The sequence below is a fragment of the Cricetulus griseus genome (genome assembly GCF_003668045.3).
Source record: "Cricetulus griseus strain 17A/GY chromosome 1 unlocalized genomic scaffold, alternate assembly CriGri-PICRH-1.0 chr1_1, whole genome shotgun sequence".
In the NCBI taxonomy this organism is placed as follows: domain Eukaryota; kingdom Metazoa; phylum Chordata; class Mammalia; order Rodentia; family Cricetidae; genus Cricetulus; species Cricetulus griseus.
The window spans coordinates 189,957,890-189,975,716 of NW_023276807.1; the positions used below are offsets into that span (position 1 = coordinate 189,957,890).

The following is a 17,827-nucleotide window of genomic DNA, read 5'->3' on the forward strand; positions in this document are numbered from 1 at the left end:
TCCACTGTATATTCCAACCTGAGTGTAGTCTAAAACAAAATTTCACTGCCCAGAGCTACCAGTTACTCCACAAGCAAGCTGACTTCAGGCTCAGTTCCATGTAGGAGCTCAAGCAACATTGCCATCTCTCAGGTCTGTACTGGCTTCCTTCTTGGATCAGTTGATAGACTGCTCATGGCTCTGGGTATGTTCGATGGCAGGTTCAAGTTCAACAGGAAAGAAGGGGTCTATTCCAAAGTCAGTTCAGAGTTCCACTACATCTCTTTGCCTCCATCTGGTGACAAAGCCATTCCTGTACCAATTGTCCCTCCAAGAAGAATTTAATGCCAGGTCTGTCTTATCAGAAGTTAAACATACTCCAAACGTAAGGGTTACAGCATGGGAGGTGAAAGTTCCCTGAAGTAAACTGAGGTATTGCTAGTAGGAGAAGAAAACATGGCAGCATGCATGACACGGTCTAGCTGAGAGCCAGGTCTCCAAGGGAGTTTGTCGTGAATCAGGTCCCAGCATTTCCTGGCTCTTGATGTGTAACTTTGGACAGCTTTATTAATTACTTGTTGTGGTAGTTTGAATGTTATTGGCTCCCATAATCCCATGTCTCATAGGGAGTGGCACTATTAAGAGGTGTGGCTTAGTTGGAGTGGGTATGGATTTGTTGGAGGAAGGGTATCATTGAGGGGCAAGCTTTGAGGTTTCCTATGCTCAGGATACTGCCCAGTGTCTCAGTTGATTTCCTATTGCCTGCAAGACAACAGGCTCCTCCAGCACCACATCTAATTGCAGGCCACCATGCTCCCACCATGATGATAATGGACTGAACCTCTGAAACTGTAAGCCACTCCAAGTAAATGTTTTGCTTTATAAGAATTGCTGTGGTCATGGTGTCTCTTCACAGCAACAAAAATCCTAAGACTGTTTTTTCCTCCATGGCAAAATTTCCTGACAAAAGCCACTTAAAGAAGGCAAGGTTTGTTTTGGTGCTTAGGTTCAAGGTTCAGTCTATCATGGGCAGGGGTGGGGGTGAGGGTAGGGGTAGATTGGGGGTGTGAGGAGTGTCTTCATGGCAGCAGTCTAAGACTGCCAGTCACATTGCATCTGCAGTCAGGAAGCCAGAGGAAAGGAAAGGGGCTCAGATCACAAGATCTCCTTTTAACCCAGTCCAGGAACCCAGGCCATGGAATGCTGCTGCCTGCAACTGAAGTAATTTTTCTTTAATTAACCTCATGGAGGTAATGCCGCACAGGCATAGCCACCATTTGTCTGCAAGCTGATCCTAGATCCTGTCAGGTTAACACTCAATGCAGATCATCACATCAGTTCTTCCCTTGGCCCCAGGCACAAGCACTACCTTTGCCACCCTGCCTAGGTATCTGGGAATCTGTTTTCTGCTGGCCTCAGGTTTTGTGTCTTCACTGTTCTTCCTTCCAAGTTGTCCATGCCATTGTATCCTGTTTCCTCAAGGTTGCAATGACTGTGAAGGCCTCCTGCCCCATGGACTAACTAAGCTCACAGGCCCTAGATCCAGGAGACAGGATCAGATCTTCCTTCTTCCACTTACCTGTTCAACCATTACTTCCTCTTGGTACCTCTTGTGTCTTCTCTGCTCCCACAGAACTGAAAGAGGTAGCTCCTTAGCGAGTGTTGATGTCTACACAGTCGGGTCCATGCCAAGCACTCAACAGTGCCTGGCACAGAGCAAGCTTTGCTCCACGTGTGTTTTCTTCTCTAGTTTTTTCATTAGGGATCTTGACTGTGGACTATTGGTAAGACCAGTTCCTTTGGTCTTACCAATGGTCTGAGAAGGGGGGAAAGTGAGGGGATCCTTTTTTGGGGGGGTGGGAAACAGCTGTGAGAAAAAGTGGGCAGACAGATGGGGGCAGCCTGGAAGGGTGAAAGGCCACAATGAGATTCCCAACCCACAAGAGGAGAAGGAAAGTTGGGTGGAAACTCTATAGATTCCCATTCATGGAAGAGTTCTCATGTCAAATCAGGTCCTTGGAGGCCTCCCAGGATGCTCCGGGGCTCCCTGGGTACATACTGCTACATCGTCACTGACTGGGAGTGACCTAAGCACAAAGGCTGGGGTGGGTTTCCTCGGTCCTTTGCTCATCTCTATACTTAAGAGCCTCATCTCCGTGGTCTCCCAGGTGCCCGTAGCCTTTGAGTTCCTTGAAGCCCTGCCTCACTCTGACTGTAATTCTAGCCCTAGCCCCAGCCCCAGCCCCAGGCCTGGCCCCAACAATATCAGTGTTTATGAGATGGGTAAGCAGAGTAGAGGCTGCAATCTCAACATGCAGCCAACAGTGGGTTTTAAGATGGGTTCCACATGGGGGTGAGTGAGTACTCCCATATTTCCTTCTAGAAATCAACCAAGTGACTACAAGTGTGCTCAGCCAGCTGGTTTGAGCTTTCTCTTTGAGGTGGAGCTCTTTCATGTGTATACTGCCCCATGGGCCTTCCTGGTGAGTCCCCTCTACCAGCAGAACAGCATTCCCTGCAATTGCTCCCTTGCTGATTCCACTGCCAAAGGTACAAGTGAAAATCAAAGAGCATTTTTAATGAAAAAGACCCTTTATGTCCCTTTTTTCCTGCAAATCCACTGTAATAAATTTGAGACTGTTAGTGACATTTAAGCCGGTCTAGATGTACCTGCGCTGGAGGGAGACTGTTCTTGTAATAGTTTCAAATAGTAAAATCTCTTTACATGTCACCCCATGACCTCTCCCTTCATGTAATGTCAACAACATAGAAAACAAATGTTTGATGTTTCCGAAGCAGGTTTTGGTGCTTGGGTGACCAATAATCTTGCCACTCTTTACATTCATTATTCAGAAAGTGTCTTTGGAGTGCACTTTTTAGAAGGTTAATTTGCATATGCATGTCTCTTTTGTACTTCATGCTATCTGAGCATGGCACACAATAACTCTTCTGAAAAAGTATCGTTTTACATTAGGGTAATATTAAGAGGGATTTCTTAAATTAGGCATCCTGACAAGCTGCTCTGCCTTGCTGAAGCAGGGAATGGGTTGCTGGCATTTGAAAAACAAGTTAGGAGAGAACAAAGCACATTTTACTCCTGCTCCCAGATGAGTAATAGATGCCCTGAGGCCATCTTATTTGGAACCTGTTTGGAAGAATTTCCAAGCCCCTACTAATCCCAGAATATTGTCTGCTGTGACTTGTTCCATCCTTGCAGCATCTCTGCTAACCTGAGATTCTCATTCCCATTTTACAGAAAAGGAAGTGAGCCACAGGGGACCATTCACTTTGGGTCAGCAATGCATGTTAAAGCTGTCTTTTTTTTGCTGTTCTATAATTTACAGTGGGGTGAATGGAAGGCAAGGGAAGTCCTGCCCACACCATCTCAGTCTGCACAGGAGAAATGCATTCTGGCCTTTGCTTGCCACACCAGCTGTACACCAGCCAACTCATCTACCATAAGCAGCTGAGGTAGGTAGGGTAGAGGTAGATTCAAATTTGTGGGCCACACATGATTTGTATTGTGACAGGGGTATTGTCCTTTGTAGACTTTGGTGCAGATCTGCTGTCCAAGCTCAGGGAGAAACCAAAGATATTTATATATTTATATATTTATATTTTTATATTTATATTTTATATTTTATATTTATATATTTTATATTTATATTATATATATATATATATCTTGAAGGGAATGCTTGGAGTTCCAGGCCAGGGTTGCAATGGGATGCACTCCTGTCTCCCTAACCCAGCCTTTCTTCTTCTAGAGAGAGTACACTGATTATGTTTGGGGATCCAGCCTCCCCTCAACAGAGTCACATGACCCAGTCTGGACAGTCAGAATACTCATCCCCCAACTCAGAATGTCCCCATGAGCCAGCCAAGCACTGAGACTAATTAGCCAGTCTAGATAGTCTTCCTTGGTCTCCTCCTCTACCTCTTTTTCTTCCATTTCTTCTACTCTATATCAGGTTTGGGATCTGTGAAAGTTCGATACTGTTGGTGCCATCTTGGTTTCATGAGAATAGAATCTGAATTTGATGCCAAGAAGGGTAGGTTGAGGACAAGAGAAAGAAACCAATTTTTGTGTTATTTGAGCCCCTGGGTCCAACAGAGGCTGTGCTTATAAATGTCCTAGTTATGGGAGACAATACATTCTCTTTCCTTCACTGATATGATTTGGGTTGTATTTTCTGTCACTATTGCCTGACAAAAGTTCCCATACATGATTTCAGACATCACACTCACATAAATCTAAATAAAGGAAATATGCTTTGCTGGGAGTAATTATATTCTGTCGGTCATTCCATAAATATTTATTCAGCTTCTGCTCTATGACATCCATTCTACTATAGGCTGTGGGAGATTCAGAGAAGTTCCCAGGGGACAGATGGATGGCCTGATGGGAAGAGGATTTGACATGCAGATAAGTGGGAAAGGAAGGAGGCCCAGGAGATGCAGATTGTAAGTGAAGGAGGTCTGTGGGAAAGCTTCCTTCCATGAGAGATGGAGAGGTTTCTCTTCTGGTAGTGGAGCCCTTCCTGTCCTCTCAGTCCCAGTTGCTCAGCTTGTAAGACCCCCAGAAGCTCAGGCCTCCAGGATCTCAGCCCAGGACCGAGGTCACCCCAATCACCAGGCAGATTCGAAAGCTCGATGCAAACTGCACGAGGCTTTATTATAGTTGTTTAACAAGCTAACCCCATGTTAGCTCAGGTCTTTAATCCACCTGCCATGGCGGATGGCTAGAAAAGACAGCTCGAAGTGACTGCATAGAGATTTTATAGGGCAGCATAAGGGGAGTGTCTAGGGGTACACACAGGCTCAGGATTGGTGTGCCTCCAGGCTTGGAGGGCTTGCCCTGTGTTGATTGGCCAACTGGTTGTTATGGCCCATAGGCCCTCCCAGGGTGGTTGCTATGCTCCGCACATCATTGCTGTGCACTTGTCCGTAAAGCACACCCAGAGCCGTAAAGCATAGCACCACCAGCTAACTTCTAATTGGTTCCTTGCCACGAGGTAGGCATCTGACCTCTTAGTGACCAAGGCAAGGTCAAACATGCACATGTTCGGCTGTTATGGCTGCTGAAATGGGGAGCTGATCCCTTCAAGCTCAGTATCGTGCAAAGGACAAGTGCCCAGGAAATATACTGGAGGGATGGTGTTTCGTGGTTTCCCTGGGGAGGTGTAAAAAAATGCTTTGTTACCCCAGATAGAGTGGGTACCAGCTGAGTAAAGAACTCTGTCCAGCTCTATCTTGGTAAACCCATAAATACCTGGGTGACTCAAAGCCTGGTACCACTGGGAAGTCATCTAGACAACTTATAAGCACAGCTACACTACTGAAAGTGAAGGTACCAGAGTTCCCATCCCCATCACTATTGACTGTTCACTTCTTATAAAACCATGGGGTGGGGGTGGGGGCTTGATGAGAATCTCATGAAAGTCCATGATCCCCAACAGTGTTTTCTTCCCTCTGCAGGGAAAGTTAATGGGCTGTATTTCATGGAAGTCTTCTGTGCATGATCACAGTTGTTCTGTTCAAGAGGGCAATGGCTTTGCCCAACTAAAAGACAACAGCTACATCAATAAAGGACCAAAAATTCAAATTAATAAAAGTTTAAAAACTTAGGGAACCTCTAATGATAAAGGAAAATTTAATGCCTTAAGTCAGGAGTGCCATGAATGGCTCCTGATCCCCTGCTCTCAGAGAAGGAGAGATAACTGTCTACCACTCTTGTCAACATTTCTTTGCTAATTGCTGGTCATAAAGATCCCCCAGCCCTGGGGATAACTGACAGACCCAGTGACTCTGTAACCCTGTAAGCCCATGCCCTGTCTTATCTCAGTCAAATGTATCTCCCTTAAAATGTATAGTTACTAACTAACTCTGTACTTTGTATGACCTTAAGTAACTATGGGAACTCTGTAATTTAAGGCCTCCAACCTTATGGTCTGCCCTTTTTAAAAGCTTCTCTTTTGGCTGGGTGGTATCTCATTTGCCCGCTACGAAATGAGATCCTGAAGGACCCCAGCCTAAGATGTTTTCTCTGCACATACGTGAGAACCTGAATTTATGGCTTTAATGGAAAGAGCCATTAAGGTTGAAGAATTCCACCCTAACAAGTGGTTCCCAGAGATAGAGATGTAACTACCCTGAAGGATCCATGAGCCTGGAGATTGCGCTCAGAGATTGCGGTTGGCCACCTGGAACGAGCCAATCAGAACTGTTACCCTCACTCACCCCAGACCCCATCTGTTTGCAGTTTTTGCCTTTAAGAAGCCCTTAGACCACAGCTCTGGGTCCAGCTCCTCTGACCCTGTGTAAGTTACATGCTGGGCCCCACTCGTGGTGCGCGTCGGTTGCTGAATAATAAAGCCTCTCGCTGTTTGCATCAAGTTCTCTCCTCCTCCTGGTGACTGGGGTCACCACTCCCAGATGGTCACCTCAGGGTCTCACCCTATGGGGGGGTCTTTCAATCACACATAGCTTTGTGGAGACTGTGACTCTGAAAACTGGGACAGGTTCACCCTTGATTTAGAGCTTGAGGCAGAGAAGCCACAGACCCATTGCTAGTTTAAAAAAACCAGTATGTTTTACTGTTTGTCAGTTGGGGGCAGACTCTGTCACAGACTGGTGTTTGTGAGGCTGCAGTTGGGACCAGATGATCAGCTCCAGGTCCATTCCTGAGTGGTGGAGTGTGGATGAGGGAAAGTCTAGCTATAGATGTTAAAGGAAAGATGGAGACATATGATAGTGTGAAGAGGGCAGATTCAGTCCATACTGAATGTGCTTCAGTTTACTCATACACCATCTTAAGTAATCAACCAAAGGTGGGGACAATGGCAGAAGACTTTTATTATCATGTATAAAGGGCAAATAACAATTACTTCCCTTAATCCTAAAGACGCTAATAGCTGCATGTACTACTTGGCCTTCAGGAACTTCATAGCTGCATGTATCTCCTGGCCTCAGGGTGAGAATAAACCCCACTGTCCCCAAGTCTATTGTTATTTAGATAGGAGCCATTCACCACGGAGGCCAGGGCATCCAGCAGCTATTAAGCTAATATCTGAAGGACAATAGGAGTGATTTGAACTCTCTGAACTCCTGGCAAGATGGAATGGACTTACATATAAGGTCTGGTCCGGACAAAACTCCCAGGTGAGTGATCTGATTGCTCCTGAACAGTTCATGACTTGAATTGATCAGAAGACACCCACAAGCTCACCTGGTGCCTCTAGCTCCAGGCTGACTGAAAACCCACAGGCCTTGAGGCAATGGGCAGGCAGGCACCATTACAATGAACAACTATACAGTGAAGAAGAGAGAGAAAGAGAAGTGGAGTGGTTCACATGCTGTGGAGACAGCCAGATCTGAAGAAGTGAAAGCAGTGAGGAAGAGGCTGATCTGAGGGGCCTGTGCTGCTACCCAGGGCCACGGTGATGTCTGGGCCGAGGCTGGGTCAGTGGCCCTATCACAGCTAGATCTGTGTGGATGGCTGTGGCTCATAACTTCTGTTACCATTGATGACCATGCAGATGTCCAGGGTCTGCCCGCTACCTGGGGCCATGTTGGTGTTCAAGAGCCATGCTACTACTGTGCCATGTTCATCTGAGTGACCTGCACTGCCACTTGGGGCCATGGTGACTTTCCAGTGCAGGCTGCTGCCAAGGACCAATATCTGGGTTCATGATCCTATTGCAGCCAGGGCCTGTGTGGATGGGCATGGCCCATGTTGCCACCAAAGGCCACACAGATGCCTGGGTCTGGACTGCCACCTCATACCATGTTGGTGTCTGAGGGCCATACAACTGCCAAGGTCATGCAGATCTGGGTGGTGTTTGCTGCAACCCAGGGTCATGCTGACGTCAGGGCCTGGGCTGCTGCCAAGGGTCATGTCTGGGTCTGTAGCACTACAGCAGCCAGGGTGTGTGTTGATGTCCATGACTCCTATTACTACCAAAGGCCATACAGGTGCCCAGGATCTGTACTGACACCTGAGACCATGTTAGTGTCTGAGAGCCATGCTGCTACTGGGGTCATACTGATCTGAGTGGCCTGTGATGCCTCCTAGGACTATGGTAATATCCAGGCTCAACCTGCTGCCAAGGGCTGTGGTCTAGCTGCAGCTGGGGTCTGTGTTGATGTTCATGGCCCATGTTACCACCAGGGACCATGCAAACCAGGCATGTTGAAAACTAAGGGTTGTGCTGAGCTGGCCCCTGCCCCTCAATGGCCCTCTGAGATCTGGTCCTGCCCCCTGCCCCCCATTCGCCCCCCCACACACCTTGCTGCTGAGGGGACCAGCCCCCTGTTAGCAGCCATGACAGGCTAACATGTGCTCTCCTGACCTTACCCCTCCTGTCCTACTCACTAGGAGGTCAGATACCCTTGTGGTAAGGAACCAATCAGAAGTTAACTGGCAGGGCGGTGCTTTACAGCTCTGGGTGTGCTTTACATGTAAGTGTACAACAGTGATGTGCAGAGCATAGCAACTACCCTGGGAGGGCCTATAGGGCATAGCAACCAGTTGACCAATCGATACAGGACAGGTTGCCCAAAGCCTGGAAGCACACCAATCCTGAGACTGTTTCATAACACTGCCCCTCCCATGCCTCGTGGTTTCTTGGGGGTCCTTCTCCAGTCACCAGCCATGATGAACGGATGAAGGCCCCAAGCTTCATTAAACAATAATAAAAGACTCTTTGCTTTTGCATTGAAATGGATGATTTAGGGGTTTCAGAATTTGGGCACAACACTGCTATAGTTGAAGAGCTATCCCCACCATCACCGCAGATGCAGGAGAGCTGCCTCTGCCCCTCATCTGAGGGGAGGGTCCCAAAGGAACGGACTGACCAACTCAGCTACTACCCAGACTCACATCCAGGGCTTTGAGTAGGCCCGCTCCAACATCTCCCCTATCTATGACCTGCTAGAGTGTGAAGTGACTGGTCCTGTGGAATCAGAGTTGCAGGATCTTCATAATGACGGGACCAGCTCCCCATTTCAGCAGCCATGACAGTAACACGTGCTTTTCTGACCTCACCTTGGTCACTAGAGGTTAGGTGCCTGCCTCGTGGCAAGGAACCAATCAGAAGTTATCTGGTGGCACTATGCTTTATGGCTCTGGAGTATGCTTTACAGACAAATGCATAGCAATGATGCGCAGAGCATAACAACCACCCTAGGAGGGCCTATGGGCCATAACAACCAGTTGACCAATCAACACAGGGCAAGCCCTCCAAGCCTGGAGGCACACCAATCCTGAGCCTGTGCGTACCCCTAGACACTCCCCTTATGCTGCCCTACAAGATCTCTATGCAGCCCCTTTGAGCTGTCTTTGCTAGCCATCTGCCATGGCAGGTGGGTGAAAGACTCGAGCTAACATGGGGTTAGCTCGTTAAACAACAATAAAGCCTCGTGCTGTCTGCATCAAGCTTTCGAATCTGCCTGGTGATTGGGGTGACCATGGTCCTGGGCTGAGACCCCGGAGGCCTGAGTTTTCCGGGAGTCTAACAGTGACTCTGGGCAATAGCAGCATACCCAAGAGGGTGAAGGGCAGATTTGGAGGAAGTGGGAAATGAGTGGGATTGGAGTACATGATGTTATATACCCAAAGGACCTATAAAAAAATACGTTCAGAAAAAAAGAAACCAAACAGACTTCTAAAGGACTATAATATAAAACAAAAACTAACATGTCAGAGTTGGACAAGACAAACCAACAAAGAAAAGGAGCCCAAGAGAAGGCACAAGAATCAGAGACCAACTCTTCTGCACACCCAGGAGTCCCATTAAAAACAGTAATCTGGAAGACATAATATACACATAGAGGACCTGGTGCAGACCTGTGTGGGTGCTGTGTATGCTGCTTCAGTTTCTGTGAGTTCATATGAGCTTTGATCATGTTGATTTAGAGGTGCTTGTTTTCTTAATGTCCTCGATCCCTTTTGGCTCTTACACTATTTTTGCTCCCTCTTTCACAGGGTTCCCTGCACCCAGAGGGGGATGGATTTGATGGAGACATCCTGTTTAGGGCTGAGTGTTCCAAGGTCTTTTACTCTCTGCAATGTCTGGCATCTCTGCATTTGTTTGCATCTGCTGTAGAAGGAAGCTTCTCTGATGATGGCTGAGCTAGATACTGATCTATGAGTACAGCAGAATGTCATTAGGAGTCATTTTATTGCTAGGGTTTTGTTGTTGTTGTTGTTGTTATTGTTTTGTTTGTTGCTTGTTTGTCTAGAATAGTATTATTTGGTTTTCCCCCTAGGTCTCTTGGTTATCTGGTCTCAGGTTCTTGATCACCCAAGCAGTATCCAGTATGGGTTCCATCTCAAGATGTGAGCCTTAAGTGAAATCAGATATTGGTTGGTTTCTCCCACAAGATTTGTACTACCATTGCCCTAGCAGAGCTTGCAGATAGGACACCATTGTATATCGAAGGGTTTGTAGCTGGCACAGTGTTTATTTTTCTGTTTTGGTAGCATGCAAAATACCTTCCTGTACCAAAGATTCTGGAATGTAGAGGTGAAGGCTTTATGTAGGCATCAGCTTGACTTCTTCATGTTAAATGAGTTGTGTAGGTGTTGTCTTCAGCAATGGGGCCTTGCAATTAGTTTGTGGAGAGAAACCCATAGCTGTGGCAACAGCCTGGGTTGTTTGGGGGTTTTCATGGGACCCCTTTGGCCAACAACTTAGTTAGATATAACCTAATCCTGGTTCTGGAAGCTTCATTTGGTGACAAAAGATAGCCAGTTGGGACTCTGTCTCTCCATTTTTTGGTCAAGTTCATTTATATTGTCTTCATAAATGTAGTATATTTTAGGAAGCTTCTACTGGATTACCATACTATCCCTCAAATGGCCCTTAATTTTACTGTTCTCCCTGTATTCACTTCCTCATCTCCTTCCCTGCCTCTCTGCACTTGATCCTCGTGTTCCAGCTCCACAATCCATCTATGACTGTAATTGTTATTTTCCTTTCCAGTTGAAATCTATCTATCCACCTTATTCCCTTACTCTATACATAACCTCTGTGGTTCTACAGATTGTAGCTTGGTACCATTGATTTATAGCTTATATCCATACATAAGTGAATACATAGCATATTTGCTTTTCTAGTTCTGAGATACCTCACTCATGATGGATTTTTCTAATTCATCCATTTGCCTGGGAATTTCATGATTTTTTTTTAACAAAACTGGCTAGGTAATATGCCATAATGTAATTGTACTACATACTCTTTATCTATTATTCTATTGAGGGACATCTAGGTTGTTTCTATTTCCTGGCTGTTATGAATAGAGCAGCAATGAGCATAGTTGGATAAGTGTCTCTGTGATAGGATGAAGCATTCTTTAGGTGTGTGCTCGAGGGGTATACTGGGTTCTTGAGGTAAAGGGATTTTCATCTTCCTGAAGAATCACTACACTGATATCCATAGTGGCTGTACAAATTTGAAGTCCCCCTAGCAATGGATGAGTGTTCTCCTTACTCTAAATCCTCATCAGCATGAGCTGTCACTTGATTTATTGATCTTAGCCGCTCTACTGGTAAAATATGAAATCTCAAAGTAGTTTTTATTTACATTTCCCTCATGGCTAAGGATGTTGAATATTGTTTTAAGAGTTTTTCAGCCATTTGAATTCCCTCTATTGAGACTAAATCTGTAACATATTTTTAATTGGGTTATTTGTTTTCTTGATATCTAGTTTCTAGAATTCTTTATATATTTTAGGTATTAGCCATCTATTGGATATGTAGTTGGTAAAAATATTTTCCCATTCTATAGGCTGCTACTTTCTTTGAATGACAGTGTCCTTTGCCGTGCAGAAATTTCTCAGTCATGAGGTCCCATTTATTAATTGTTGAGATTGGTGCCTATGCTAACAGTGTTCTGTTCAGAAAGTCTTTACCTGTGCCAATGAGTTAAAGGCTATTCCCCATTTTCTCTTCTATCAGGCTCAGTGTGTCTGTTTTTATGTTGAGGTCTTTGATCCATTTGGATTTGAGTTTTGTGCAGGGTGATAATTATGGGTCTATTTGGACTCTTCTAAATACAAGCATACAGTTTGACCAGCATTATTTGCTGAAGATTCTGTTTGTTTGTATTTTTCCCACTGTGTATTTCTTTCTATTTCATAAACAAAAATCGAGGTGTCCATAGTTTTTTGGATTTTTGTCTGGGTCTTCAATTTGTTTCTATTGACCAATGCACCTGTTTTTGTTCCCCAACCATGCTGTTTTTATTATTATAGCTCTGTAGTACAACTTGAAATCAGAGATAGTGATACCTCCTTACAGCAACTATTCTACTACCAAGTCCATATTATGGAAGCTAATCTATTCCCTTCTTATAACATACATTCATTCTAGAGGTTGTGTTCTTCTAGAGAACCCTGAATTATGCTAGGTATAATCCTTCTTATTTTCCTCCTCCTCCTCCTCCTCCTCCTCCTCCTCCTCCTCCTCCTCCTTCTTCTTCTTCTTCTTCTTCTTCTTCTTCCTCTTCTTCTTCTCATCTTAAGGGAAGGTGTCTTAGTAGGGTTGTTATTCCTGTGAAGAGACACCATGACCACAACAACTCTTTTATCTATCTATTTATTTATTTTGATCATTTTTAAATTAATTTTTTTACATTCCAATCCCAGTTCCCCTCCCTCATTTTCTCCCAAACCCTCCACATCCCCCCTCCTTCCATCTGCTCCATGGAGAGGGTAAGGACTCCCATAGGAAGTCTACTACATCTGTCCCATCATCTCCTTGAGGCAGGACCAAGGCACCTCTCCACCCCACACCCTGTGTCTAGGCTTGCAAAGTATCTCTCCATATAGAATGGACTCCACTAACTCAGCTTGTGCATTAGTGTTAGATCTTGGATCCACTGCCAGTGGTCTCATATATTGTCCCAGTCACACCATTGTCACCTATATTAAGGGAGTCTAGTTTGGCCTTATGCAGGTTCCCCATTTGTTAGACCTAGCTCAGTGATCTCTTACTAGCTTGGGTCAGCTGATTCTGTGGGTTTCTCCTCCATGGTCTTCACTCCTTTGTTCATATTATCGCTCCTCCCTCACTTCGATTGTACTCCAGGATCTTGGTCCATTGCTTAGTGTAGGGAGAGATCTTGGATACCTGTACTGCTGACCATGCCCATTTGGGCATGATCACAGGTATGTGGAGGGGTAGGATAAAGAGCAAGGGGAGGAGGTGCTCCTCCTGTCTCAGGGTTCAGGCCAGCTGTTGGAGGCATTTGTGTCTGGGCTTCTCCGAATGCCAAATCTGGTTATCTGCTACATGTGTGAGTTTTTTTCACTGTTATCATTTATAATATACCACCAATAACCATATCTTGTATATGGTTGTGTTCCTTTTCAGGCTAGTTGAGGATTTCTGTATCTGCTTCCATCTGTTTCTTGGAGGAGGGTTCAAGCTTCTCTGGGGTTATGGATTGTAGGCTACGTATCTTTTGCTTTATGTCTGGTATCCACTTATGAGTGAGTACATACTATATTTGTCTTTCTGGTTTTGGGTTACCTCACTTAAGATGGTTTTTCTGGTTCTGTCCATTTGCCTGTGAATTTTAGGATGTCATTGTTTCTTACTTCTGAGTAGTACTCCATTGTGTAAATGTACCACATTTTCTTTATCCATTCTTTAGGTGAGGGGCATCTAGGCTGTTTCCAAGATGTGGCTATTACAAATAATGTTGCTATGAACATAGCTGAGCAAATGTCCTTGTGGTGTGAATGTGCCTCTTTCAGATATATGCCCAACAGTGGTATTGCAGAATCTTGAGCTAGGTTGATCCCTGATTTTCAGAGAAATCTCCATACTGATTTCCACAGCAGCTGTACAAGTTTGCACTCTGGCTGGCAATGAAGGAATGTTCTTCTTTTCCACATCCTCTCCAGCATAAGCTGTCATTGGTGTTTTTGATCTTAGCTACTCTGATGGGTGTAAGATGGAATCTCAGAGTGGTCTTGATTTGCATTTCCCTGATGATTAAGGATGTTGAGCCTTTCTTTAAGTGTCTTTCTGCCATTCCACAACAACTCTTAAAGGAAGACATTTAATTGAGGGCCTTACTTACAGTTTCAGAGGTTCAGTTCATTATCATCATGGTGGAGTTCAAGGCAGCATACAGGCAGACATGGTATTGTAGTAACTGAGAGTGCTATATCTTGCAGGAAACAGGAAGTTAACTGAGACACTGATGGTATCCTATGCATAGGAAACCTCAAAGCCCGCCCCCACAGTGACACACTTCCTCCAACAAGGCCATACACATTCCCATAAATCCACAATTCCTTATAGTGCCACTACCTATGAGGTTATAGGGTCATTTACATTCAAACTACCACAGAGGGGTAGGTTAGTCTATGCATCAGGTTAGAATTCATGCTGATTTCTCCTATTCCTTTTCCAGAGTGATTTACAGAGAGGGACATCTTTCCTCTGCACATGAGTTTGCTCAGAACAGCAGGTGCCTCCTGTAAGAGGCAGCCTTGGAGTTTTAGAGGAGCCAGAAACCTCATTTTTGCCATCTTGGGTGCCAGATTTTCCTCCTCTCCCTGTGTCTCAGGCCTTCTGCATATCCAGGATACAACTTCATTCTTGACACAGTGTAGAAACAGAGAGAGGTTCTGCTGTGTCTTGGGAGAGAAATGGGGACACCCATGCTTTTGATGACTAAAGGGCCATTCATAATTCCACAGTCTAATACATGTTAGAGATCCAAAGATACCAGGGGTGGTTTGGGCAGGAATTTTGTTAGGAAAAATGTCCAGTTTATTCTTGCCACAGTTACCATTAAAATGTAATGCTGTGCCTTCAGCAAGGATGTTTTTCCTTCATTGATGGGGAATGCTAAACTGAGATATCACATTGAGTGGCATCAAGAAAAGACCAGGTATGAAGAAGAAGCATCTCTTGACTAACACTGTGCTTTTGGGAATCTCTGAAGAAGGATCCAGAGATACATCCTTCACTCACCTCATGACTAATTGCCGAGGCCTTCTCTGAGGCTTGCCCTAGGATTCCCTGAAACTCCAGTAGTTCCATCATACAGATACTATAGTGGGGTGACAGACTATGGTCACAGAGTTGTCACTACTCCTGCTTGGGTACTGCAGACCCATCTTTTCCCAGCTCAGAGCCTCAGTTTCCTCAACTGTGAAATGGAAGTGTCAACTGCCATCTTCATAGATATGGGAGAATTCAGCAAGGGGCACACACCGCTTTGCCTATAAGGATTGATACATAGTAGGAGCTCAGCACACCTCAGTTCAGTGATTGTCATCTCTAAAGTAGCGTAATGTGAACTGAATTAAGCTATCAGAAAGATCAAATGAGATAAAGTGTGGGAAGCATCTGGTGCCAGGAAGTCCTCATGCAATAGTAATTTTAGGGCCATTTTCCTACGTTAGGAACATCATTGCCAAAGATCAAGAGATGGGGAGAGACAGGGAGACTCTGAGGTCTCAGGTGCTACTGAAACCAATGATTCAGGTTTGACCCATGAAAGCAGGTCCTTCCTAAGGGTTTCCTGGAAATGTGCAACACGGGTGAAAAACCAACTGCCATTCAAGACCATGAACTATCTCTATATTGTGCTTTTAACTTTACATGAAAATACTGGGAATCCTTTAAACACAGACACTCAAATGTGGAAATCTGCTCTAGGAAAGGTAAGTGAGGAAATGGCTCACTTATGGTTCAACTTCCTATGGTGCTGAAGTCCATGTGGATGAGTATACATCCTTGACAAGCACATGCATGCCCAACTTGAGTGCCATATGGTACCCAGGCTCACAAGCCCACAGGACTATGGTGGTCCTCAAGCATGGACTACAGAGAAGCAACTAAATGAAATGCAGCTTCTGGAAGCTGCCATTGGCTGTGAGCAGCCTGCAAATGGTAAATGATCCAAACGCCCAGTGCTGGGAGAACAGGTACTTTGCAACAAACTTCATTAAATGAAGTTGTGAATAAAATTGTGATAGCTAGCTTCAGTTATCAACTTGCTAAAACCTACAATCACCTGGAAAGAGAACCTCAGTGAGGAAATCTGGATTCTCTAACTTGGGGTTGCTTTAACTTAAGTTAATTGATATGGGAAAACCCACCCACTGTGGATGGCACCATTCCCTAGGTAGGGGATCCTGATCTATATAATAGTGGAGAAATCCAGATGAGTGAAGCATTTTTTTATGCTCTTGACTGTGGATGTGATGTGACCAGGTCTTTGAAGTTCTTGCCTTGATATCCTCACAATGATCACTGCAACGTGGAATTGTAAGCAAAACACTTTCTCCTATAAGTTGCATTTTGTTAGGATATTTATATCACAGTGACCTAAATGAAACTAGAAAATGTTTTTTGCTACTGGTCCCTGGGCATAGGTCTGCTGTGCAAAAGCTGGACCCAGGCTGGGGAGAACCAGCTATAACCAGATAGTCCAAGCCTGAAACTGAATCACAATTTTAAAGAAGGTTGGCAGGTGAGGAAAGTGTTCGCCTTATTTTTTGCCTCGTTTTATTGGAAACCCGGCCCTGAGGGATTGCCTGGAGCCATTAGGAAGTTCAAACACTGTCCTGGGTACAATGTAGATACTTCTGCTCGTCAATTTTTCTTCCAACTTAAATGCACTTGAGAGCCTTGGGGACAGGGGCCAAACGAGCATTGAGAAAGACATTTAAAGAGGAAGCTGGGGAAACTATGAGAGATGCTGTGCTCTTCAAAGGCGAAATCAACACATTCCCTCAGTTCTGTGGTTACTTCTCAGGTGACCTTTGTAGACCACTTCCCAGTGTAGAGCAATTACCTCTGCAGCCCAAAGTCTCAGTGACCTGGAGGGGCTGGTCCCAGGATTTGGGGGCAGGAGGCCCATGATGGGCTGATCCTACCTAGTCCCTGACCTCTTGGTGGTTACTACTCCTCACAACCTCACTCCTAATGTTTTCTTCAATTTCCAGCTAATGGCTTTCCTTCCTCTCCATCTGGGACCCTGGTAGAAGTGCCTCACCTCTTCCCTGAGGGCACTGTCTAATTCTTTCTGTTCATTTTGTGCCGAGAAATGTGTTTTGAAACCCAACATTGTGGTCCAGAGGAACCCCAAGAGCTGAAAGACAGGAGGTGACTAAGTCAAGGCCTTTCCTGACCAGACCTCTTCAAGTACTTGGTGCATAGAGATCCTAGAAAGGCCAGAAGTAGCCCGAATCCAAGCTAGGGCTAGGGTACTATACACAGTGTTGAAGGAACTATTTGTGCCCTATAGGGTAGATACATTTCTCTTGAGTACTTATTGTGCATCTGTTTGGGGAGTGCTGAGCTCTGGTGCTTATAGGGGCATTCTGGGACAGTCACTAAGCAAAAGCACTGGAGATGAGGACATCACCTCCTGGAATCATGAAGAGACTGAGTCACAAAGCCAGGCCTGAATATGTGTGTGTGTGTGTGTGTGTGTGTGTGTGTGTGTGTGTGTGTGTGTGTGTGTTGTGTGTGTTGTCCATGTCATATCATAAGAAGTCTTGGTGCTTGTGGCTTCCCAAGGGGACCCTTCCTGAGAAGTTCCCTTGGATACCCAGGTTCCTGATTTTCTTACTCAAAGGCAGAATGGCTGGGGTGGGAGTGGCCTGATTCCAAAGCTGAGGATGTGTTGGTTTTGACTGACAAAATACCATATGCCTTTCATCTGTGTTGGGGGCAAGGAAGCCTGCCAGGCCCAGGGCAGTGGTCCCACAGGTGGAAGAAGAGACATTTTCTTACTGTAGTCGATGAAGAAAAGGCTGGCTGGGGTCTGGAGGAAGTGACAAAGCTGGCCTGGCCATGACAGCTAACACTTGTTCA

General features: G+C 45.3%; 1 long non-coding RNA gene across 3 annotated transcripts in view; it reads left to right on the plus strand.

Annotated features, from left to right (window-relative positions):
* LOC113832576 overlaps positions 1 to 9,071 on the plus strand; it is a 47,802-nt gene extending 38,731 nt beyond the window's left edge. The window contains exons 4-6 of one of the 3 annotated variants that reach the window (XR_004772450.1): positions 3,324 to 3,450; positions 4,335 to 4,443; positions 5,458 to 9,071. This is a non-coding gene — a long non-coding RNA (uncharacterized LOC113832576). The remainder of the gene's footprint in view (positions 1 to 3,323; positions 3,451 to 4,334; positions 4,444 to 5,457) is intronic. The other 2 variants (XR_004772447.1, XR_004772449.1) reach the window with 2 other exon arrangements.
* Positions 9,072 to 17,827: the final 8,756 nt, after the last annotated feature.